A 22,954-nucleotide genomic window follows, 5' to 3' on the forward strand; every position below is an offset into this window, starting at 1 on the left:
TATTTTAATTATGTTGCAATCTTAATCCCGGTATTAGTTTCACTGATTGATTTCCCAGTAATTAACCTATTTACTGCAACTTACACAATACACGCATCTATTTCGTGATGTATTTTTTTGTTGATAGAAATCCATTAAATCGGGATTCGTCTCCACCCCTCGCCGAAAACGAATGGCGAAAATTTGAGGCGAGTCGAGTGTAAACAAACAGTGCAGGAACATCGATGCCTGATGAATCCACTACACACATCTACTCGTAATATATTCATAATTGAAGAGATGCCACTCACAAATGATAATATTGACAACGGGAATATTGTTTAAAATTCACAAACGCTTCTGGAATTAAGTGAAAGTGGAATTAACCCTTGCGGATCTATTCTCTGGCGGTTAATCAGGGGTGGTTCTGTCAACACAGTCTTTCCGGCGTCAGTGAAGAAATGCTACTTCCTTTTATGGTAAACATATCCTTATAAACATAATTAAACAATCATCCGTGTATTGCCGTATCAAAAGTAAGCAGGGGTGCGCCTCTACAAAAGCCGCACGTGTAATACGGATGATATTGCTTACGTACTCGAATTTTCCTGTTTATCCTGTTGGGAGCTTACGCGGAACAGGAATTAATTTGTTTTCTGGATTCCTGGATTTAAATTAAACGAAATACAATTTATATTCACTGATGAAGGCAAATAAAAGTTATTATGATTTATTATTGTGTGTACACGTACACGTAATTATACATTCGCCCATCCAAATTATTAATCATTAATCATCCCTTTATTATTTTCGTTTATGTTTTAAATCAAAGTCACAATTTTCGTTTCATGTCCTTTGCACGTTGAACCCAATGGCTGCATAAAGAAAATATTAGTTATAAAAATATAATTTATTATAAAGATATACGGTTCGAAGCCGATGGTATGTTTACGAGATGGGTTTTTTATCTACCCTCCGATGTAAAAAATGTAGCTATTATTTTTTCACCTCCGCCATTCCAGGTCGGAGCCGGCCGTGATCCAAGTCCTTATCTGGCCGGGTCGCAGTCCACCAAGACCACTAAATCATTCGGTCAGATAGTCCGGTGCGACGCCCGGACTTTGTGCCGCGCGCCCGGAGCGTAGCCACGTGCACTAATTTCATGCCGGCAGGTGAACGAAACAATTTGCCACGGCGATTTTCTGAATTCCACTGTTTCGGTCCAAATCGTGCCGTAATAACCGTTTCCAGCCCGCAGGAATTACAATTAACGCGCGATTCCGTGGGAGAAATAGGTAAAAAAAATTGATTGAGTGTCGGTCGAGGATGCGCCAGAGGATGTGGGGTTGAAGAAAGTGTGATGCGGCGGAATTTGGGATGCGGATGGTGTAGAACACGGCGGACTTTGGTCGATCTCAATCTCTGCCTTCCCACTAATCATGCAAGCCATGTAATTGTCAGGCCGGTAACTCGGACTGAAAATTAGCAATTTCCCTTTGCCCGTGCGTCCCGAGGGGGTTGGTTCCTGCGGCCACAATTTATTTACATAAATAATCAGAAAGCATGCAAATAACCGAGGTCGCAGTATTAATTACCTAACTATGTATATTATCTCGGGGAAGATGCAGTTGGCGCCAAAACCACGCCTAGCGAACGAACGAAAAATAAACTAAAACTGCGCTTCGGCAGAAGCTCTGTCTTTAATTAGTTCTAATTAAATTTCTGCTATTATGTTCTATATTTTTCTATATTGCATTCGCTGGCAGTCTCTCCCTTTTCCTGTTGGCGCCGATGTTGCCTCTGCCTTTTGCCCGCGTTCCTACCCAAGGTAATAAAATCATATTACGGCACAGATTTTAATCGTAATTTCTACTCTTATTTTATTCATTTCCTGTTTCTTTCTCCTCTGCTAATTGCACTTAATTTTAACGAAATTGTTTCCCTCTAAAAAGGCTCTTCCATATAAATCCTTCTATCACATATAAAATAAATTTGCTTTTAAAATGGGACTTGGTTAATATTAGCTGCAAAGTATCTCAGTAATTTATTTTTTTTCTCATAACATCATTTAAATCAATGTCGTCGTCGTCGTCCAATGTGTAATTAAAGGAAACTTCAATTCGATCGAAATTAGTTGAGTATTTAAGATGAGAATTTTCTATAAAGAAATCTGAAATAGTTACCAAATGCTTGTAATATGCTCTTTTATAATTTATCAAACAGAAATTAGTTAAAAATAACTTTAATAAGACTCTTACTTCTTTTGGTGAAAATTGGTTATCAAAAGGAAACTGGTTAAAATCAGGTTAAATTTAGGGAAAGAATATTTTTGTAATGAATTTATATTAGTCAAACTTAGTTTTGCCAAAAACTCTTCACTTTTACCAAATAGAAATTCAGAAGACATTTAATTTTCCTTCCTTCAATTAAAAAAAATAAATGTTCAAAAAAAAACTTAAAATTAAATATTTCATATTTTTAATGGTATAAATAAAATTTATAATTTTTTAAATATATTTGTTTAAAATTTTTTCAAAGACAAATTAATCAAATCAGTTTTTATAAGACAACTTTGTAAATGTGTCGTATAGAGTTTTTCACCGTGAGTATAAAGGAGAAATGTTAAGAAATTTAGTTGTTTTATTGGGACTTGTTATTAGGGTAGTTTATGAATTAAATTCATTTTGAAACACAGATCAACAGAACGTATTAAACACATTGATACTACTGCTAAACAATATTTATTTTTTTAGTTTTTTAAATTTATTAACTAAATAAAACTAACAGTAAAATAAAAATTGTAAATTTGAAATCACAAATTTTTGGATATGACAATTTGTTATAGCTACAACTTAAAAGACCAAAAATATTCTTAATTTAATAATGAAATATTTCTAATTCTAATATAATTTAGATATAATTAAAAAGAGTACCATTCATTCTTCAACATTAGATTTTAAGTTTAAATAAAAATTCCCAGGTTAATAATAATATTTAAAGCGATTACTGTAGAAAATTAAAATAAATAATTAAACATAAATTAATTTGAATTAATTGTTATTGTATTAATCGAATGTAAATAAAATAAATTGTCTTGGTATTTTATAATCAAATTTTATGTGTTCCATAACAAAATAAACATTTAATATTCGTATTTGCTCAAATTTAATTGATCCATTTTCAAAAATCTATGTTTTACTTTTACCGCAGAGAAATTAACCAAAACACACATTCCTGAAGAGAATGGATTCTTATCAGTCGAAAAACGAGATTAAATCGTTCCCCACGTGGGCGTTTAATTGTGACGTGCACTCCTATTAAAGCTTTCAATTTCGTAGAATGTTTACCTTTTAAGCTCGCACTTCAAATATATGCGGCATTTTAGATTGATTGTTGTACGTACATATTGTGGTTTTATTTGCTCACATGCTACAACGTTACGGATGGGGGTTAGATTAATGAAAAGTTGTGGGCGTCTGTGCATAATTATTAAAACGTGTTTTCACGTCTATGGATTTGATAAACGTTAGAGTTTATTGTTTTTTTCCTCACGACAAATTGTGTACGGAGTCCAACACTTAATTCTTCGGGGGTGGAAAAACGGGCTTTACCTGCAACAAAGAAAGGGATGCATTAGTTTAAAGGCCCAATTATTTAAACGAGTGACTAAGTAATTTAAACCGCATTTTTCAGTGGTAGTTTAACAAATTACATAGGAGATAATGAAGGAAAGAGAAAATAACGAGAAAAATGCAAATGCTTTTACTTAAACTTGAATTTCGTCAGGTACTTTTTCGTTTTATTACACGATTCGGTGCACCGCAAGTAGGTTAAAGTAATTATGCATTTTATTTAAAGGCTTCAATTTATTATAAAGCGTGTTTTATGCTAATGACGGGATGGACGGGGGAGATATAACTCTCAAAGCGGGGTGGGGATTTCAATTCACCCAGCAATGTCGAAATTGTATTTAAGGAATTTATCATCATTTTATTCACACATTAATACGTAAATTTATTTCTTAAAATAAGTCCACGGAAGAACAATAATTATTTGACTTTCTAGCTTTAAGTAATATTTAACATAAAAATTAACTGTTGGATGATTTTAAGGACTTTGTCATAAATAATAATATTTATATAAATATAAAAAAATTAATCGTATCTTTATTATATTACATTAAACACGTTTAATTTAAGCTATAAAATTAAAATATTATTATTATACAATTAAATATAATAATGTAAATTAATTTATATAAATATTTATTGCTTACTCACAAATTAATGTGTAAGCGATTTATCTCTTAAAACATGTAGTTCACAAAGAAGGAAATTCTCAGATAAATGGAGCGTGTAAAACTCAAAAAATAAATATTGTAATAAAGAAAATGTTATCAAACAAATTGTTGAAAGTTGTAGTTTCTGAATTGGACAGTTTGTGGTCGGACAAGGGAAAAATCAAACCGATAAATAGAAAGCACGTTCCCCGGTTAAAATTGTTTCGACTCGGTAATTTGTGAAGCTCGCATTGTTTTGATAATCCGCACCATATTGTGAGAAAATCTTGAGAGGAGCCACTTCGCTATTGTACATTATCATGCAAATTCTCATTCTTACATTTGCTCGGTGTTTTCTTAGACAAGTACAGTGTTGCTCTGGAAGCAACCGCATAATGATGCTTTTACTTGCCCCCGGTTGCCTGTTACAACTCGGCTCCGCTATATTTATTCAAAAGCCCTCATTATCACCGGGATTATGATACGCAAATATTCAAAACAATTCCACCACCGCCGTAATTATCTTATTTAATTAGACGCCGTTTTAGTCCCCTTTCAGATAATAAATTAACATGTGTTTATAAGTAGCAAGGTCAATTGTCCACTTTCAGCGACAACAAGAGGTTTTATAAAGTCATAAAATATTTACGATTTACAACCAAAAATGTCATAACGTCATAAAAATATAAAAGTCTATATTTTTAAGCGCGTGTTTGTAAAACAAATTTAAATTATATCTATTATAAATAAGAATGTGAACAGGTGTCGGCATCCTTTTAGTTTTTGATCTAAATTTATGCCAAAATACCTTGGTGAACATGTTTAAGATAACTCAAAGATGCATTTCATATTTAATGTAAATAGAATTAAAAGTGTTTACATTGTTTCTCACGCTGTAGTATATTACGTGATTTTGATAATAAATAACCACCGAATGTGCGTATTTTTGAAAAGTTTTCACAACTGCACATTTTTTCTAATTTTTATTGTACAATCGATTGTGTTTCGAAAACAAGATCTACGCATTAAGAAACTAATGAAAAACTAGTTTATTTATAAAATTTTAAGGTATACAATGTTTAGTTTAGCTACAGCAAAAAATTACTTTTTTGTCTGTTATTTGTTTTGGTTATAATCCTGAAAAATTTATTCTTTAATTTATAAAAATATGCTTTTTTTATTATTAAACTGTTGTAAAAGATTATATAGTTCCTTTGTAAGGAGTTTTGTTTTTCTAATTTCTCATTTTTTTTATTTTCATTATTTTATTTTAGTTTTATTTATTTAAATTTTTAACTGTATAAGAAATAATCTTCAGAAATGCTTCCTTGAACTTATAATTGATAAAAAATATAATTTAAAATTTACTTTAATTATTAAAATATTGTTACTTATTATTTCTAATTAGATTATAAATTTCTAAACATTTTTATTTAATAAATAATTTACTATTCATTAATTTTTATTAAAATATTATATATTATATAAATTATTTGAATAACGTATGAAATCCTTTAGTTTTTCTAATACATAATATTTTTAGAAGAGATTGAAAAAACAACACTAAGTAATATTTAGTTGCAGCAACAATTATTCATTGGTTAAAATTTGTCTTGGTTATAATACTTAAAAATGTACTTTTTGGCCTAATCTATGAAAATATAATTTTTTTTATTATTGTGTGTTGAAAAAGTATAGTTCCTTTGATAAGATTTTTTTTTTAATATTTATGCTTTTTATATTATTTTTTTATTTTTTTTTTATTTTCATCATAAATATTTATAAAAAAAAATTATGTTTCTAATTAACATAGACTTTTACATATTTTCAATTTGTTTTATATTTTATATATGTTTTAAAGTGTATATAAAAAATAATAGTATAAAATATAAATTTACTAGCTTGAAGTAATAATTGATATAAAATACGATTTAAAACTTGTATTATTAAAATATTGTTACTTGTTGATTCTAATTAGATGTGTATATTTTTTAATATGTTTATTTGATAAATAATTCTCTAGTTTTTATTAAAATATTGATAAAAAATATTTATTATTCTTATTTAAATGACTTTAAAAAACTTAAAAAATATGCAGTTATATGAAAAATTACTTTTATCATAATTCTTAAAAATTTACTTTTAGATCTAAATTATGAAAATTTATTTTTTAATTATTAAAAAAGATAGTTCTTTTTGCTTTTAAATAATTCTACTTTTTTATATTATTTTAATAATAAATTAAAAGATTATTATGTTTTTAATAGATTTTAGATTTTATAAAGTACATAGTATAAAGTTGAATTGAAAATTTAAATTAGGAATATAAATATTATTTATTGCTGAAATACTTACTAAATATTGAACATGAAATTAATCAAAAATACAAAAAATTCTTGTAACAAATTAGGTATTATTGGATGGATAATCCACTTGGATATATTTTCTAACAAAAATATTATCGAATTTGATGAATTGAAAAATATAAATTTGACATTTTCTTGTAAATGACCCTAAATATACATACATATAAAATATTCTTGTTCAACGTACTCATATTGCCCTAAAAAATATTAGAGAAAATTTTTATATTTCAAAAATTAAAATTTGTAAAACAGTGTTTTTTACAGTTAAAAAATTATATTTCTATTTTCATAATGTTTAAGTAATAATTATTGTAATGACGATAAATAATTTATTTTCATTTAATTACTGAAAAATTAATAAAATACCATGAATTATTAAAATAAATTTATAAAAAGATACAAAATTATACATATTAAGATGGATTTGTTACTTGTTCTGTCTGGTTTATAAAAATCGATTCATAATAAATGTTGATTGACAAATAAAAATACGTGAAAAGGAAATTTAATACCAAACCACAAAGATTTAGTAAAACCCTGAAATGCAATTGAATTTATATCAACTGATTATCCGGTAAGATATCGTTCGGTAGCATTGTTGATTCAATGAATTTGTTTACTTAAACTTGAGCGGAAATTCGATTTAATATATGCAGGAGTTTTATTTAAATGTAATTATGGAAGACTTTTCGATATGCTCTCATTGGAAAATATGAATGGCTTGTTTAACCTATTTCATGCGCTGCGATAAATTCAAAGTCGCATTAAAGTCGTTTTAAAATAAAGTCGAATGGCATAATTATCAACAGTTGCCAAAAATCTTCGTGAATGTCAAATAATCGATTCCCATTTAAATCAATAACGCAAACTTATTTTAAATAGTTGTTTGTTTGTAAATTAATTTATAAGTGTGTGCATTAAGTGCAAGTTAAAATTCGCGTCACACTCGAAAAATCGAAAAACAGGAGTCGGTAAACACAGCTTTTAACTTGAATCAATACAAGAGGTCCTGCTATCGCCTAGACATATATCTTTGACCAAGGACACTGCTAGTTACCCGCATGTCGTGCCGCCACGATTTATGTCCGTGCGGAAAACAACCAAAACAGGTACCAATAAATAAAAACACACCAGCTTATAAACCTAAGGAGTTCCAATCCAGAAAATGTCGGGGGCAGTTTCAATGAAACTTCCACCGAAAGTGCAAAAGCCGAAACAAATCGGGCGGACTGATTGCGGAATGTGGAATGTGCGTGGAAGGTGGTACGCAAAGTGAATCTGGCGACATGTTTAATTTCATTTAGTTCGTCCGCCCACACCTGTTAAGTCTGTACAATTGAATCCCTTTTAACCCTCGTTAATTGTCTGGAACGGGGAGAAATCATTATCTGAAAACCCGGTTTTGGACGCCGTGATACGGGAGACCGCAAGTCAGTTTCATCAAGTTCCACCTTCGGTTTTACCCTTTTCCATCTGTTATAATGTTACGGCTGTGACTTTCATTATGGCCTGCTTTCAATTCACTTCCACCTAAGCCACTGGCTGGGGCCGTAAAATTTTGTCGACTCACCGTTTTATCACTGCCGTAATTACTCCCCGCTCTGTGTAAACCGAAAAACCTTTTTTTTTATTAAATTTTCATATTTTCTATATCGACGCTACGGCAGGAGCGCGAGGGAAACATTTATCCTGTTTGCATATGTAAAATAAAAAAAATCTGGCCAGTTTCTTCGAACGATATAATAAAATAACATTCATCGACAATTGAAATCGGTGGGAACAGAAAATGTGTTGTAACTTACTCCGAATTGCTATTTTATCTTGCGGAACTTGTATTTAAAGCTGATTTATCGAAACTTTTACATACGGAGATTAACCGCGTAAAATTTTATGGATTTTTTTCTTTCGACCATCAAGGAAAATTGAACAATAACAGTTGCGGATTTGAGTTTCGAGTAATTCGACACGAATCCACGTTTTATACGGTTTATCGAGTCTCTTTTCTGATTTGATTCGGAAATACGATAATTAACTTACTTTTATCATTTAATTTCAGACAAAAATTTATATTAACTTACTTACTCAGACAAAAATTTATATTAACTTACTACACTGTTTTTTATTATTAAAATATTGAATAATAATTTATTTTTTAGTTCGCTGATTAGAATATAATTATGAGACTTTTTCATTGTATTTACGATGTATATATATAATATAGATATTTTTTTCGTATATTTGTAACTTAGACCTAATTAAATCATTTTGTATTTTAATTAGAGACTTGTTTTCGCTTTCCTAAACGTATGTATAACAAATGAAATTGAAATCTCTGCCGGAGAAACAAAACAATCTGAGCGCAATTCATTACAAGACATATAAATTTGCCCATTTTATTGCCACTCAAACATCTTGACAAAATAGGAAATTAACTGCGCGTAGACGTTGGATCTGGAATGATAAAAAGTAACAGAATGACTAAAGAACATTGATCCTACTACATCAGCTAAATATATTCTGGAAAGTCTATCATTTTCTTGTAGATACATTTTGGATTGCATAAATTGAGCCAATTTTATCAGCGTAAAACTGTTAAAATAATATTAATTTACTGATCTTGTTATATATATTGTCGTATTATAAAAACTTTCAATCATATTCTAATTCTATAAAATGTTACATATGTTCCTGTTTTGAGCTGAACATAAATATAGCAATTTTAATTTTGAAAGAATATTTTAATAGTTAAATCTGTGTTATTTAATTTAACATAAACTCTTTTGAATAATATCCCTTTTGTAATATTATTTGGTTCATATTCGTTGCACAGATCCAACCATTTTACAAATATTCGATAAAATTATATTCCTGCAAGTTTTTTGAATTGCAGTTATGAGTTCAATTTCAATTTGTAGAATTTTTATGTCGAATTTAGGTTTTATGTCTGGACATTGAGATGAGCAAGGCAAAGCATTGATGCTTAACATATCCCAGTACATAAATCAGTCTAAAAGAAGAATTGAAGCATCTCCATAGTATAATTGAAAGCCCATCATATTTTACTGTGGGTATATCAAAATTTTTGTGCAGTTTTGTCCCTGTAAGATCTTTAACATAAAAATAACTGTTCTGTAGCCCAGTGAATGTGATCCTGACCAAGTCAAAATTGGACTGTCACATTTTTAGTAAAAATCAGGATGTTTGTTGTAGGTTTAAATTCAAACGAATTCCCATCCACAAAAACAAAATCTTTTCACAGTTCTTGAACTAATTTCAATAAGTTAGTCAGTTAATGATAAGATGGGTTGTTTTGTAACATTCGAATTATCCAGTTATCTATTTTCTTTCTAAACTCAGACAAATTTTTTCGTAGCAACCTCTTAGTGAGTTTTCCTAAATTTTTTAAATAATACGGATAACGATAGACTTATTTAGCAGTAAACTCTTAGTTAGCTCTTTTTGTTCTTCTCTGTCTCGGTTACGCTGAATTATAATATTCCTTACAGTTTTACTTGGACCAATGATTAAATAATTGTAATAAGCAAAAGACAGCTATTTTATCCATTTAAAAATAAAAAATTACGCAAATTTTTAAAGAATAAAATTAGATTGACTAGTTGCATAGTAGACACAATAATAACATAAAAAGCAATAAACATTATAAGTAACTGGCACCCAATTTAAGTAGTACAGTTCATATTTTTAATATATTTTAATCAGTTACTACAATTATGACCACTACTGTATTTTTAATTGTTTAAAATTTCAATGAACTCAACGTAGTTCCTCCGGACACATTCTTATCGTGGGCTAATCTCTCTGTGGATATGGCGGCAGTGAGAGTACGTTTTATTAAGTCCTAACCGTTCGTTTTATGTAATATCCTTGCAAATTGTGAAGTGCGAATTGAACGGTTTGATAGTGGAAGAACATTGTAATGGCCGTATAACCGTTTCGAGTAGCTGTCGATTCGAATTCTTTCCCCATTCCCTACGGCCATTCAAAATTCATTCACCTATTTAATGGTTTTTTTACAGACCGTATCAGGAAAAAGCAACAATTACCGTTCCTTATTTTCCAATCGGATTGTTTGTTCATACGATGGACGAAACAGTTGTTTACTCGTGATACACCATAATCCTTTTGTCGTAATTTATGGCCGGATTGTTTCCTATTAATTAATCTAAATCGATCGGGAGCGGAGGAACAGGGCGGCCCTTAATTATGGGCTTTTTTCAATCTCCTGAGAGCCGAGCTTTAACTACCGCCATAGGTTAGATACATCCCATTCCTAAGCAGGAGTGGCACTGATTCTTACTTTCTAATTCAAAGCACGTTCCTTTAATACTATCACACATCCATATCCAGTCATGCTTAATTGCTCAAATTTGTACCACTTCAATCCTTTCATATTTTTTTAATGTTTAAGAAAAATGCTTCAACTTTCAATAAATTGGATTAGAATAATCGTATTAATTTATTTTATTTTAATATCTGAGTTTTTATTATATTAACGAAAAATTAATTATTGAATATTTTCATATTATTTTGGAATAATTTAAAAAAATCAATAATTATTTAAATTAAATTAGATTTAAATTTAACTAATTAATTTTTTTAATTCTTAAGAATTGACCTTTAAATACTTTTGGTTTAATTTAAATGTGAATTTTAAATTTAATAAAATATAGATTTATTTTTATTAATAAAAAATATAGAAAAGAATTAATTAGATACTTATTACTTATTTAAATTCATTTTCTAAATTTAATTAATTATTTATTATATTATTAACAGAATTTTGATAAAAGTTTATAAAATATTTATTAATTTAAGTCAAATTATGAAATATTTGTGTTATTTTTATTTAAAAAAATATGGTCATAATTTAATTTGAGTATTTGACAAAATATATATAGTTTTTTAGTCTAAAACATCTCAGTTTTTCAGTCATAAATTATAAAAAAATCTAAAAAAAAAAATTAACTTTTTATTAATTATTTAGAGACTTAATAGATTTAGATTCGTACTAACTTTTTTACGTGATATAACTATTTATTAAATTATCAATCAGTAAATTAATTCACTTGTTTCCCTTTGTTGCAGGAACTGTATCCCGAAGTCCTGGTAAGTACATTTTACAATTTCTGAAACAATTTACTTAAGTGACGTCCCACAATTATCACCGTAAATTGTAAGGAGTGAATTCCGGGGTCGATCCATCCCTGCATTGTTGACATAAAAAATTCAAAGCCGCGAAAACACACCATTCAACAAATACGAGGAGGGTAAATAATCCGAAATGTAACAATCATCCGAAACACTAACCTTGGCGGCAATATCGTAACTCATTCGACAGCTCCGTAGATTCGCCACCGCCGCCGTTTATTCCGGTTTATTGGGGGCCGCTCCGAAAAAAACATTCAATGCGTATCACTCCGAATCAAGTAATCACAAAATTGGACGAGAAGGGCGAATTCTTCGTCTCACGCATAATCGTGTCATATTCAACAGTAACGCTCTCGAAAAACAACGTTTTTCATTCGTGAACGGCTTTAATAACATTTGCGTTCCCTTTCACGTCCTCCCGTTACGGTATGCTCTCTCGTACGGATCTGATCTTTCACATCTTAAGAAACTGTATGTATTACGTTCCGTCTTTATGGTCACGAATAAAACTGATTGCTATCTTAATAACAGACCAATCTTGTTAACCACTCAACAGTGCATTGTCATTTAAGTTTTTTCATTTCGCTGTGTTACTTCACACCCTATAAAAAAGTTTTTAAAACAAGACCATGCTTTTATCAAACTTCTCTACTACACGGATTTTTTTTTCGCAACTTTTTAGTTCCAACTTGAAATTTTAATTCCTATTATAGAAATTAAGAGGTGAACCTCAGATCTCGCTTAATTTTTATAAGTGGATTATAAACTTCTTAAATACTGCTCCGGGTTAATTAAAAAGCACTGTGTTTAATATATTTAAGGTACCGCCTTTTTTGTTTTACTTACAAATTACATAGACAAAAAGAATAAATTAATTAGTTTTGTACATATCCATTTCGGTCTGAAACTTTTGTAAATTGTAGTAATTTAAAAACTGTGTCAATAAGATAAAATAAATTGTTGCTAATTAATATTAATAATATAGTACCAGGTAGTAATATTGAATTGCTTAAGTTTTTCTTATTATCTGTGCATTAAGAAAAATGTAGCACAAAACCTTTTTTAGTAATGGATTTCTGATATACTTTCTTAATTTTACTGAAATTTAATCACATTTTTTTTTACTTGGTTAAGTTTCTATGATGCAAAATATAATTAAGGTTTTAAAAGATATCTATAATTATTTTGCATGTAGTATTTCTAATAAAAAAATTTGTTATTTTTCAATAATTGTTTATTATCACATATTTTAATTGAAACAATTATAAAAATAATCGTATTAATTTAAAAATTGGGACAGACAAGATAAAATACCGATGTTCTGCTCTTTTAATCAATTACTCACAATTTTTGATTTGAGTTTGGGATCGTTTTCATTGACGATAAGATTGGATTGTTTTTTGACATTCTAATTATTCCAGTTATCTTTTCTTTCAAGTTTTTCGAACTCGGCCAGTTTTTTTGCCACTTTTTCTATTTTTTTAATAATACAGGGAATGATTGACTTAGTCACCATAGTACACATAATTCTCTTTTTACACGAATTTGATTTAATACGAGTTAAAAAGAAACACGATTTTCAAAATTCTATAAATTTTTCTTGAATCTCATATTATATTATTTTCTTTTTTCAAAGTATACTTTTTTTAATATATTTAATGTGTAGGCAATTTTTTTACACGAAATTTTTAGGAATGAAAATATCGTGTAAAAAAAATTAGGTGTATAATTTTCCTTCCAATTTCTTTTCGACCAATGATGAAATGTTTATAATAAGAAAAATACTGTTGTCAACCAACAGATTTAAATTCACAGAGAGCAGTAAAGTAAAAAGTTGATATAGTTGCAAAATAAAAAACTACGAAATTTTTTAAAGCATAAAATTAGATTTACCAGTTGCATAGTAGACAAAACAACAGAAAAAGCAATAAACAAACATGTAGGTATTGGCATTGCAAGTAATACAGTTCATATTTTTAATATATTAATATATGTTGCTATAATTATGGTCACTATTGTATTTACTGCAAAATATTAATAATAATAGTAATAATGATCTGTGTATTAAATTAATTTATTGCCCCAGCTTTTCTATGAAGAGTTTTTGAAATAACTTAATTATTATATTTATTAAATAAAATGTATATATAATCTTTAAATCACTTATAAATTCTAAAATACTCATTTTTTCAAAATGTTTAGTTTTACGACTCCTGAAAAATATTATTGTTGATTTTTTCAAATAATGGTTTCAATTATAAATCTACATTGCCGTCAATCGTTAAGTAAATCCAAATCGAAAAATAAATCGGCACAGTTATCCGGATAGGCGCTGAAATAGCGACGTCTGACGGCGCCGGCCAATTCGACGCATATCGACGCCACCTCCGAAAACTTGCCAAATACGTCTGCGATATTCTAAACAGTTTCCAAACACTTTTGTTATCTGTGCATAAACAACCTTAAATGATACCTAGTGATTTAATGGGAAAATCAAATTGGACCGTTGTGTGTGTAAAACAATTAAATGTGATATCAACGTTAATTAATAAATTCTGGTGTGATTTGCATGTGATGTGGAAAATGAGGCCATGCTTGTATCCGCCTAGTTATATTTTTAAATAGACATTCAATACATTATACGTATAATTCTGCGGTTAATATCTGGAAATCTGCACCTGTTCGTTTGCGTTTCGAAACCAGACATTCGGATGTCATGTAATATTATAATAAATGACCGTTCTGTCACTTTAAAATGTAATTAGTTGTGAATTTATAAGAATTATACTGTTAATATTCGATCTATTAGATTAAAGGCTTTTAAAATGTTCCGACTTTTTTTAATTGGAGCATGTAATTTCATCAGTCGCCACAAAAATAATTATTAAATAATAAATTTATATTTATTTCGTGTAATTAAATAATTAAATAAAATTAATTGTATATTTATAAATACGAAAGTTCTGTTGAACATAAAACAACATTTTTCATAATTATGTTAATACTACACGACCGCGATTAAAATCTATCAGATTACTATTTGCGGGCATTTTACATCGACATTATTGTTTAATTACATTGTGTCGGGAAGTTTTTACATTATTTACATATTTGCCAAAATAAATCTGTGCCCGTGACAATAACAATATTTATCTGATGATTTATACTGATAATATTTATTACTATTATACATGCATACGTGTATGTGTATCATTAAATAAAATTGAGACGAATTTAATTTATTTGGGCAAACACAGGCAGTACCTTTGTTTATCTGCATCAAAAATGTGCGAATGACTGAACAAACAAAATATCACCGATTGCCAATAATTCTATTTATCCTCTCCACACCTCTATTCAACGAGATTTGAAATCATAAAACTCATGCGAGCCATAACATGGCTGAATGTACGAGCTAAAGCAATAAACAGAATTTTAATCACAACATAGCCCATTAGCACATTACTAAATATACCTATGTGATATTACATCATCCTGTTTGCAATATAAACATTCCTTTATGATTTGACAAATAAATTTTCTGGCGTTGCTTTGGAAATGATCATATTGCGCGCTTTCAATTTGATGATAATTAAACAGGCGACCATCGCTAAAATAAAACATAAAACGAAACTACACAGGAAATATTTCCATGGACAAGGTATTTTTCAATCTGTCCGAATAATTTACTGGCCATTCATTTCGCGAAATTGCGCATATCACTATTACGATTTTAATATTGTTCGATTACAAAGCTCTTATCGTCAAAATGATTTACCATTATTTACCACCACGACAAACAACTTTTTTTCGTTCCGAAAATAAACTATCATTTTAAAATTCTTGATTAATCACTGTTTTTTTTTTTTTTTTTTTTTAATTTGGACAATCTCAAATCAGTCCAGCTCTAATTTCTAATAAATAAATATTTAAGCTTACATTTGGTTGTTCTTTGTTGATTAATGTATGTGAAGTACAATTTTGAAGAGCTAAAAGAATTTGAGATTCAATATTTATTCGAGATTCGACAATATAATAAATATAAATTACGGTTTTGTTATCGAATTATTAACCAAACTGAAAATATAAGATTTCAAACTTTCCCGAATTTAAAGAGTACAGTTTGTTGTTCTTTGTTGATTGGTGTTTATGTGAGGTATAATTTTAACAGTTAAAAGAATTGGTGATTCAATATTAATTTTAGATAATAGAATTTAATCAATATAAATTACGGCTTTGTTATCGAATTATAAACAAAAATGAAAATATAAGATTTCGAACTTTCCTAAATTTAAAGAGTACAGTTGATTGCCCTTTGTGGATTGGTGTGTGTGGTACAATTTTAACAGTTAAAAGAATTGGTGATTCAATATCAATTTCAGATAATAGAGTTTAATAAATATAAATTACGGTTTTGTTATTGAATTATTAACAAAACTGAAAATATAAGATTTCAAACTTTCCTGAATTTAAAGAGTACAGTTGGTTGTTCTTTGTTCATTGGTGTTTGTGTGAGATACAATTTTAACAGTTAACAGTTAACAGAATCAATTTCAGATAATAGAATTTAATCAATATAAATTACGGCTTTGTTATCGAATTATTAACAAAACTGAAAATATAAGATTTCAAACTTTCCTGAATTTAAATAATATAGTTTGTTGTTCTTTGTTGATTTGTGTTTGTGTGAGGTACAATTTTAACAGTTAAAAGAATTGGTGATTCAGTATCAATTTCAGATAATAGAATTTAATCAATAAAAATTACGGTTTTGTTATCGAATTATTAATAAAACTGAAAATATAAGATTTCGAAGTTTCCTGAGTTTAAATAGTACATGGTTGTTTTTTGTTGATGAAATATAAATTTGAAAAGCTAAAAGAGTTTATAATTAAATATTAATTTGATATTACAAAATAAAATAAATGTAAATTATGATTTTATTGTCGAATTATTAATAAAATTAGAAATATATGATTTAGAGCTCCCCTGAGTAAAAAGTACAGGTGGTTATTCTTTGTTGATTGAAGTTTGTAAGATGCAGTTTTGAAATACTAAAATATTACCCTGTGTTTGTTCCATGAAAACAAAATTCATCATAACTTCAGAATGTATAAAAAGAAAATTAACTGAAGCAAAAAAGAGGGATTAATCTAGTTCCGAAAATATCGAATATATTGTAAGAAGAAAATATTTAAATGAATACGTCAGTATCTAATAAATTGAAACTTGCATACAATATATCAGTTCATGTAGCAGGAATGTTTTTATTCTGCAGATAAATACAATAAACTGGGAACACATATTGTTGAAAATTTTATTTATTTTTAGGGAATCTTATCTATATCTTATGTATCTACTTAATATATTTATTTGTGCTATTAAATTTATTGCATTACTAAAAGATATGTGCATGTCTAAGATTTTGGTTGTTTGTAATTTGCAGGTTTAATAATAACTCAAGTACTCCATTTGGGAACGACAAATAATGAACAAATTGAAAAGAAGTAAGTTACGAAAGTTTGTTGAAGGAGATGTAATGGACAAACAAATCTATAAAAACAGAACAGCAGCAGATAATTTACTAAAAGCGGGGATTAGAGTGATAACCCGACATAAGTAACTGGAACAGGAGTCCTAATAATTCCATTCGGGGAGTGTTAAGCAACATTTAAACATTAAATTCCAGTAAGTTGGTTTTGATCTGTTCGCCGATAATCCTCTGAGAGCAGATGGTTATAGATTTAGGTGTGTCCATGTTTGTCCAACAGATTTAAACTCTGCCTTCGAACTCTCGTAATGTAATGTAGGTAGTACACTTCCCTAAATCTGAATTTGCATTTTAGATTCACAGTCGCGCTCCTATCGGAATTAAACACTTATTTCGTTTATCAATCTTCTCTGTTTATCTTGCCAGATCGGGAAGTTTTATGACGGAGGAGCACTTCAATCACCTGCCGATTGCGCTTTCCAACATTTTCTTTTAATGATTTTCCGGACGCACTCCCCGACCTTAATGCAAATCGACTCGGATCTTTCGTCGAGATGTTTTGTGTAACTTTTAATTTTCTCATTCCCTTAAGAAGGTAGTCCGGAAATGAGATGTCAAATCTTATTAAAAGGACTGTCGATAACTTAATCAATTCAAGACGTTCCGATCCTTCAACATTTTCATTATTTACATTCCTCCATTCAACTAAATTAGTAATTACGACAATCCTTTATAGGAGTAGCATATATGCATGAATATCATACATGGAAAACTTTTTGAATAGGCAAACTCCATGGTGCGTTATTTTTCTTAATTAAAATCCCGAATAAAACCGCCATATGTATCAGTTACGGCTTGTTAACGTACACATCAACCAATTGAATAGTTCCAAACGTGGAGCTTTTAAAAGTTTTGCGGCCACAAGAAAATTAGTCCTTTGCATGTTAAAGGATAATTTAATTTGGAGTCCGCTCGTCATTTGCGGCCTAAAAACTGCATTCACGCTCCCCGATTATTTCACTCCGTTTAAACTAATAAATACAAAGTCGAAAAGCATGTAGACGAGATGAATTTGGAAAATAGTTGGAAAATAAATTTAATAAACAGATATGCGGTACCTTTCGGTTGCTTTTTATAAATTTTACAGTCACAGGAGAATTAATCCATTCCGGGCTAAAGGATAATTTAATTTGTGGCGGTTAAAAACTGGCGCATTCACGCTTCCGTTGCTACGCTGATTATTACCGGCCATTTGAAATTACGTACGTTGTTTGAACTAATAATTATAGAGGAAACCTATATGAAAATGATCTCGAATAACAAATGCTGTATTAAAACACCCACGAACGCCATATTTGGTCATGGCGGACTAATCAGCACGTTTTATTCGAAATTCAAACGCACCGTGCATGTCATTGCCCATTAAAATCATCGACATCGTTATGCTCGTATATTTCAAAGCTTAATGTGGAAATGTATCTCTCATCCGTGCACTGTATAGGTGTTCGTGTCATGTTAACTCATTGCAGATCAGTTAAAGTAATTTAATTAATTAAATGTAATTAATTATCGCTGATATTAATTACATTTTCTATCAAATATACACCCTGACACACGGATACTTATGAAAAGATAATGCGTTTTATCTGGCCATATCATCAGCATCATCGAAACAGCCAACCGCCATTTTATACGCATCACATCCAATGCTTTTGTTCGGATTCGGTTATTTTTAAGCTTTCAACGACCAGCGAACGAGCCGGTGTGAAACGCTAGATGAGTCACTTTAAAGACACGCCAAGGAATTGAAATCCAAATGAATGATGTGCCCGTCTAATATCCCTCCGCACTTATTTGACTTTCTTCAGCTAGTATTATTTCAGCAAGATTGAAATACAGTTATGTTTGTTTAACGGCATATTAATTTCCTGGCTGAGCGCGATGTTTGTGAAATCGTCCAATAGCTAAAAACCACCTTTCATCAATTCCTTTCTGTGAAAGTCGGCCGTTCTCATTTGTTTCTGGCTGATTTGTCTGGTGCTCGTCGCGTAGCCGTTCGCCAGCGGCTGGAAAAACACTGTGCTGACACCTCCAAGTGACATCCAATTTCCACCACGTCATCGCTCCTCATTCCCGCAACGACAAAAGGGCCCGAGGCGTTCTGCTCGATCCGTATTCATCAGCGGATCTGACTCAGACACACCTAGTGGGACAATCAACTCGCGATTCCGATTCTGGTCAATCGTAGGGATTGAGGAAATGGAAGTAATACTTTTTTTTATGGATTTCATGTTTTCAGATCAAATTTGAAACGTGACGGAGTCGAAATATAAATAAATAGACTAGATTCTACATAAATGTTTTATTATTAATCATACATTTCATGAAATGTTTGCACGTGTTTTTTTAATTTTTTTACATTTACCATAATTTCTTTTAAATATTTTTTATTAAAAATGGTTTAAAAATTTGCTATTAATAAATATAACTTATAAATTGCCTGTGTTGGATAAATTCTAACTGAAATTTTGAAATTTAATATTTAAACAGCTGAAAACTTATTATTTAATACAACAAATTCAAGATATTTATTATAATTTGAAAACCTGAAAATTTTATGTGAACTACAAATTCTTTTAAAAGACGTATTTGAAGAAAATAATTTTTCATACTTATAATATTGAAATTTAAAAATTTAATTCAATATATTCAATATATTTTATAAGTTTATAAATCCAGAAATTGTTTACTTTTACCGTAAATTGTTTTAAAAATGTTATATCATTACAAATCCTTTTAATGCAATAAATTGAAGATACTTATAATTTTAAATACTGCAATTTTTGAAGTGAAATCTTCTTTTGCAGCGTTGGTCACTTTTTGGTAGAGAAATGGGTTCGCGTCACCGACATGCTCACGACAGGCGCACGCGCAGTCTGCTGTGCGCCTTAGACACTTTTTGAATGGGTGAAATCTCGTGCGTTCGCGTCACCGAGATACTTTTAGAAGTCTAAGTGAAATTGAATGGATTTAGTGAAAAGTTCAATGTTTATATACTGTGCATTGTTGAAATAGTGATTTTGTTTGATTATTATTTGAATGACCATGTCTAATGATCGAAAACTCAGTACTACAAAATATAAAACGACAATCGATGCCGTTTTTACGCAACACTTAGATAAATTTGAATCAAACTTTTTCATTTCTTACTTTAGTTACCATAAGCCTATTGTATCTTTTTTAGAGCAAAATGAAATAATTGAAAGTTCAAAAAGTCTAATTATTGTTGAAATTAATGATGACAATGATGCAAACAATTAAGATAATGTTAAAAATCAAGTACATTGAAATACTATCCATAAATAATATGACTGTATATTAATTGTTATTTCAATTGATTTGTATTTATATTTTATCATTATCTTGTACAGCCCGTAATATATTTGAATAAAAAAACTCATAAATATGCATATAATTGTTGCTTGGAGTGTCAATAGATGTGAAAACCAGATTGAGTTGATAATTTTAATTCAAACATTATGAAATTTCAAATTTTAACACTAAAAGTTCGAAGCTTTTACTTCTATTGACAGTCTCAATAACTGCCAATTTTAATTATTAAAAAAAAATTATATATTTTTGAAGAAAATTATTTTTGTACAAAATATTATAATAAAATTGAAAAGTTTTTATAACAAATAATTTTTTTTATATAACATTTTATGCAAATAATTTTTAATTCATTAAAACTTTAACTATTATAGTAAGTCGATTAAATTTATTTTAGAACATATCTGTGGGTCAATAAACGCCCGCGTCCAAAAGTAGGGACGAGTCCCAAACGTACTTTATGTTTCGTGCAGATTTTAATAGAAGGGTGTTGTTATTATAACTCGAAGTGCTTAATTGTGGACTGTTTTTAAAAGTACATCCGGCACATCATTTAATTACCAGTTAACTGCACCCTTGATGGCTACATACCATTGTCATAATGCGTCTCTATTGCCAATAAAATCATTTACCCGTTTTATTTAAACTCAAGTGTTGTACTCTGCCATCATTTTCATTACCGTTATTATTCGCAGCGCTCTTGTATTTATTGTGTCCGTTATGTTCGTTGCAATAACTCTAACTTATATCCAGCCCTTGTTTTTAAATTACCTAGAGGAGTTTGAAGTTCGGCAAAAATCACTCTCACAGAACCAGACAATGATCTGATCCGAGTTAAATGCATGGTGTAACAACCCCGTCGGACAATCCGGCCCCGATCACGAGACATACGTAAGCCGACCTGTGTGATGGATTAGAGCATCGATTAGAAGTGATTGCCGTGGAGAAGCCGCCCCCGGTTGCCGTCGATCTCTCGCCCTCTCCGCTCCTATTACCTTCCTGTGTACACAATCCTGACAGTGTTTGGCTTTTGTTCCGCAGCCGAAAATGGCCTGTAAGAAATCCGTAACGCGATATTAATTTTATGTAACGGGTGTGTATCGCAGCGTCAACAACCCGGCTCGTCGGAGGCGGCGGCCACCTTCAATTCGTTGTTTGCCGTTCGCGAGTTAATTAATTTTATAAAATTACTTGTATACACACCTACCGAAACGAAATTCAACAATATGCCGTCGTGTTTTATCAGCGTTTTACTGTTCCTGTGATGTTTGATGTGTTCACGAGAAAGTGGATGTTCTTTTATACCTTTTTCTTGAACTTCTACTACAATTAAATAAAAATATCTGTTACTGTTTATTTTATAAAAAAATGGATTTTTGATCAGTGTTTTAATCAAATTAATATAAAACATATTTCTTTCAAATATACAAACTGTCTGGAGGAATCAAATTAATATAAAACATATTTCTTTCAAAAATACAAACTGTCTGGAGGAATTTGTAATAAATGTAAAAATTTTTAAAATTATAAAATGTTTTGAAATTTATTGCATTAAATGAATTCTCAGTTAGAAATAATATCCTATAAATTTATAGTTTATTTTTTTTCAAATATATAATTTTTTGTTTAACAAATTTGTGATTAAGAAAAAAATTGTAGGTTTTGAAATTATAAATTATCTTAAAAAATTTTTAAAATTTTACTTGTAACGAAAATTTTTCAAAATTAAATGAGAGAGAAATTAACATATACATATTTCTACAAAAATTCTATTCAAATGAAAAAAATAAGACTAAAATAAATTAACATAATGCTCTTTTCTTATATAGATACAGTAGGAAAAGCGGTCGATCCATCTGAATTTAGAGAGAGACGTCATGCATGACAGAGACAGTAGAAGTCTGTCCCATAGTGGGAGACTTACGGCCTTTATTGCACATGATGTCTCTTTCAGGATTCAGATGAATTAAACTCTTTTTGTACTGTATATACTGACGTAAAATAATAAATGTATAATAGAATATGATAACGCAAAAAATCTAATATATATTTTAAAATAAACAGTTTTAATGTAAAAATATTCCAAGTGAATTTCTTAAATGTTTAAATTGTAAAATATTGTGAAAGAACGTCTAAAAATTTTATCTGTTACAAAAGTTTTACACTTTTTCAAAATTTAATGAGGGGAAAATAAAAAATTTACATATTTCTACTAAAATTCTTGATCATTTTTTATAAATCTAAACTGATGTAAAATATTAAGTAATGTGTAATAGAATA

At 29.4% G+C, this 22,954-nt stretch overlaps 1 protein-coding gene and 1 long non-coding RNA gene across 4 annotated transcripts in view; both read right to left on the reverse strand.

The window, feature by feature from the left end:
- Positions 1-22,954, reverse strand: part of LOC109598843 (zinc finger protein 1) — a 260,215-nt gene that overhangs the window by 35,762 nt on the left and 201,499 nt on the right. The window lies entirely within an intron of this gene.
- Positions 3,207-22,954, reverse strand: part of LOC126264931 (uncharacterized) — a 35,838-nt gene continuing 16,090 nt past the window's right edge. The window contains exon 3 of the long non-coding RNA XR_007547513.1: positions 3,207-3,590. This is a non-coding gene — a long non-coding RNA (uncharacterized LOC126264931). The remainder of the gene's footprint in view (positions 3,591-22,954) is intronic.

This window comes from Aethina tumida, chromosome 3, assembly GCF_024364675.1.
Source record: "Aethina tumida isolate Nest 87 chromosome 3, icAetTumi1.1, whole genome shotgun sequence".
NCBI lineage: Eukaryota > Metazoa > Arthropoda > Insecta > Coleoptera > Nitidulidae > Aethina > Aethina tumida.